At 49.2% G+C, this 5,000-nt stretch overlaps 1 pseudogene; it reads left to right on the forward strand.

The window, feature by feature from the left end:
* Positions 1 to 5,000, forward strand: part of LOC123731785 (amyloid beta precursor protein binding family B member 2-like) — a 24,626-nt pseudogene that overhangs the window by 554 nt on the left and 19,072 nt on the right.

Raw genomic sequence — 5,000 nt, forward strand, 5'->3', positions numbered from 1 at the left:
TACAGAGTCAATGTGGAGGCTATATACAGGGGGTACCGGTACAGAGTTAATGTAGAGGCTATATACAGGGGGTACCGGTACAGAGTCAATGTGGAGGCTATATACAGGGGGTACCGGTACAGAGTCAATGTGGAGGCTATATACAGGGGGTACCGGTACAGAGTCAATGTGGAGGCTATATACAGGGGTTACCGGTACAGAGTCAATGTGGAGGCTATATACAGGGGGTACCGGTACAGAGTCAATGTGGAGGCTATATACAGGGGGTACCGGTACAGAGTCAATGTGGAGGCTATATACAGGGGGTACCGGTACAGAGTCAATGTGGAGGCTATATACAGGGGGTACCGGTACAGAGTCAATGTGGAGGCTATATACAGGGGGTACGGTACAGAGTCAATGTGGAGGCTAATTACAGGGGGTACAGAGTCAATGTGGAGGCTAATTACAGGGGTACCGGTACAGAGTCAATGTGGAGGCTATATACAGGGGGTACCGGTACAGAGTCAATGTGGAGGCTATATACAGGGGGTACCGGTACAGAGTCAATGTGGAGGCTATATACAGGGGGTACCGGTACAGAGTCAATGTGGAGGCTATATACAGGGGGTACCGGTGTCGAGGTAATTGAGGTAATATGTACGTATATATGTCTCAGATACCTGGAGTGATCAGGGCTGGCAGACAGAAGGGCAGCTTCCTCCAGGATGGAAGAGGATTACAGACGAGGCTGATACCTACTACTGGCATATCCCTAGTGGAGCTACACAGTGGGAGGGCCAGGCGCCCAGAGACCCTCTCACCAGACAGGAGGGCTCTCGCCTGGGGAACACCACCTCAGCCTTCCCAGCACCAGAACACCAGGTAAAACACCTAGAATTATAGATTTTATTTATTTATTATCCAAATAATAATTGGATCCCCAGACGGTGACATTTGATTAAATAAAAGCCACGTATTTTCTACAGTGAGATTAGCAGATGTTATTGGTCACATGGTCACATGGTTAACAGATGTTATTGGTCACATGGTCACATGGTTAACAGATGTTATTGGTCACATGGTTAACAGATGTTATTGGTCACATGGTCACATGGTTAGCAGATGTTATTGGTCACATGGTTAACAGATGTTATTGGTCACATGGTCACATGGTTAACAGATGTTATTGGTCACATGGTCACATGGTCACATGGTTAGCAGATGTTATTGGTCACATGGTCACATGGTTAACAGATGTTATTGGTCACATGGTCACATGGTTAACAGATGTTATTGGTCACATGGTTAACAGATGTTATTGGTCACATGGTCACATGGTTAACAGATGTTATTGGTCACATGGTCACATGGTCACATGGTTAGCAGATGTTATTGGTCACATGGTCACATGGTTAACAGATGTTATTGGTCACATGGTCACATGGTTAACAGATGTTATTGGTCACATGGTCACATGGTTAGCAGATGTTATTGGTCACATGGTCACATGGTTAACAGATGTTATTGGTCACATGGTCACATGGTTAACAGATGTTATTGATCACATGGTCACATGGTTAACAGATGTTATTGGTCACATGGTTAACAGATGTTAATGGTCACATGGTTAGCAGATGGTATTGGTCACATGGTTAGCAGATGGTATTGGTCACATGGTCACATGGTTAGCAGATGGTATTGGTCACATGGTCACATGGTTAGCAGATGTTATTGGTCATATGGTTAGCAGATGTTAATGGTCACATGGTTAACAGATGTTAATGGTCACATGGTTAGCAGGTGTTAATGCGAGTGTAGCTAATTGCTTGTGCTTCTAGTTCCGACCATGCAGTAATATCTAACAAGTAATCTACCAATTCCACAACAACTACCTTATACACACAAGTGTAAAGGAATGAATAAGAATATGTACATATAAATATATGGATGAGCGATGGCCGAACGGCATAGGCAAGATGCAGTAGATGGTATAGAATACAGTATAATACATATGAGATTAATAATGTAGGATATTTAAACATTAAATAAAGTGGCATTATATAAAGTGACTAGTGATACATTTATTACGTCCATTTTATTACATGTATTAAAGTGGCCAGAGATTTGAGTCTGTAGGTTGACGGCAGCCAGTCTGTGTTCAGTGATGGCTGTTTTAACAGTCTGATGTCTGTCTGTCTGTCTGTCTGTCTGTCTGTCTGTCTGTCTGTCTGTCTGTCTGTCTGTCTGTCTGTCTGTCTGTCTGTCTGTCTGTCTGTCTGTCTGTCTGTCTGTCTGTCTGTCTGTCTGTCTGTCTGTCTGTCTGTCTGTCTGTCTGTCTGTCTGTCTGTCTGTCTGTCTGTCTGTCTGTCTGTCTGTGTGTGTGTGTGTGTGTGTGTGTCTGTCTCTGTGTGTGTGTGTGTATTGTGCTCCCAGGGTGAAGTGTGTATAGTAGTGTGTCCTGGGTGTGACAGCTCTGTGGAGCCCCTCCCACTCCGCTCCAAACTTCCTGGATTCATCAACAGCTGCTACTTTGTAAGTCCCGCCCTCCCTGTCACCCAATCACAACACTGGGGGAGGGGCTTTAATATTGATCAGCTTTAATTTAGTCGATTTTGGCTTCTATCAATGTAATTATCTGCATAATTTCCAATCTCCCATATATTTTTGGTAAATATATATATATATTATTTATTTGTTTTCTTATATTTTCCTTCTTTATTATTGTCCCCTAACCCTCCCATCCTTCCCCTAATTGTAGTAAACTAATAGACAACAACTCTTAGGCTTTTACTTCCAGTTTATACAGACTATATACATTTCACAGACACAGTATATTTTATATTAGTTATTATATTATTTATAGTCCCGTCCTTCAGCTCCCCTCAACCCTCCCATCTATCTCCTAACACCATCCAGTCCCATCCTTCAGCTCCATCCAGTCCCATCCTTCAGCTCCCCTCAACCCCTCCCATCTATCTCTGACCACCATCCAGTCCCATCCTTCAGCTCTCCTCAACCCCTCCCATCTATCTCCTAACACCATCCAGTCCCATCCTTCAGCTCCATCCAGTCCCATCCTTCAGCTCCATCCAGTCCCATCCTTCAGCTCCATCCAGTCCCATCCTTCAGCTCCATCCAGTCCCATCCTTCAGCTCCATCCAGTCCCATCCTTCAGCTCCCCTCAACCCCTCCCATCTATCTCTGAACACCATCCAGTCCCATCCTTCAGCTCCATCCAGTCCCATCCTTCAGCTCCCCTCAACCCCTCCCATCTATCTCCTAACACCATCCAGTTCCATCCTTCAGCTACCCTCAATCCCTACCATCTATCTCTGAACACCATCCAGTCCCGTCCTTCAGCTCCACTCAACCCCTCCCATCTATCTCCTAACACCATCCAGTCCCATCCTTCAGCTCCATCCAGTCCCATCCTTCAGCTCCCCTCAACCCCTCCCATCTATCTCTGAACACCATCCAGTCCCATCCTTCAGCTACCCTCAACCCCCTCCCATCTATCTCCTAACACCATCCAGTCCCATCCTTCAGCTCCATCCAGTCCCATCCTTCAGCTCCCCTCAACCCCTCCCATCTATCTCCTAACACCATCCAGTCCCATCCTTCAGCTACCCTCAATCCCTACCATCTATCTCTGAACACCATCCAGTCCCGTCCTTCAGCTCCACTCAACCCCTCCCATCTATCTCCTAACACCATCCAGTCCCATCCTTCAGCTCCATCCAGTCCCATCCTTCAGCTCCATCCAACCCCTCCCATCTCTCTGAACACCATCCAGTCCCATCCTTCAGCTCCATCCAGTCCCATCCTTCAGCTCCACTCAACCCCTCCCATCTATCTCTGAACACCATCCAGTCCCATCCTTCAGCTCCCCTCAACCCCTCCCATCTATCTCTGAACACCATCCAGTCCCATCCTTCAGCTCCATCCAGTCCCATCCTTCAGCTCCATCCAGTCCCATCCTTCAGCTCCCCTCAACCCCTCCCATCTATCTCTGACCACCATCCAGTCCCATCCTTCAGCTCCACTCAACCCCTCCCATCTATCTCTGACCACCATCCAGTCCCATCCTTCAGCTCCATCCAGTCCCATCCTTCAGCTCCATCCAGTCCCATCCTTCAGCTCCATCCAGTCCCATCCTTCAGCTCCCCTCAACCCCTCCCATCTATCTCTGAACACCATCCAGTCCCATCCTTCAGCTCCCCTCAACCCCTCCCATCTATCTCCTAACACCATCCAGTCCCATCCTTCAGCTCCATCCAGTCCCATCCTTCAGCTCCCCTCAACCCCTCCCATCTATCTCTGAACACCATCCAGTCCCATCCTTCAGCTCCCCTCAACCCCTCCCATCTATCTCTGAACACCATCCAGTCCCATCCTTCAGCTCCATCCAGTCCCATCCTTCAGCTCCACTCAACCCCTCCCATCAGACCACCCCTGTATCCCAGGTCGTCCCAGTGACTGGCAGACCACCCCCTGTATCCCAGGTCGTCCCAGTGACTGGCAGACCACCCCCTGTATCCCAGGTCGTCCCAGTGACTGGCAGACCACCCCCTGTATCCCAGGTCGTCCCAGTGACTGGCAGACCACCCCTGTATCCCAGGTCGTCCCAGTGACTGGCAGACCACCCCTGTATCCCAGGTCGTCCCAGTGACTGGCAGACCACCCCCTGTATCCCAGGTCGTCCCAGTGACTGGCAGACCACCCCCTGTATCCCAGGTCGTCCCAGTGACTGGCAGACCACCCCCTGTAACCCAGGTCGTCCCAGTGACTGGCAGACCACCCCCTGTATCCCAGGTCGTCCCAGTGACTGGCAGACCACCCCCCTGTATCCCAGGTCGTCCCAGTGACTGGCAGACCACCCCCTGTAACCCAGGTCGTCCCAGTGACTGGCAGACCACCCCCTGTATCCCAGGTGGGTCCCAGTGACTGGCAGACCACCCCTGTATCCCAGGTCGTCCCAGTGACTGGCAGACCACCCCTGTATCCCAGGTCGTCCCAGT

This window comes from Salmo salar, unplaced genomic scaffold, assembly GCF_905237065.1.
Source record: "Salmo salar unplaced genomic scaffold, Ssal_v3.1, whole genome shotgun sequence".
NCBI classification, from domain to species: Eukaryota; Metazoa; Chordata; class Actinopteri; order Salmoniformes; family Salmonidae; genus Salmo; species Salmo salar.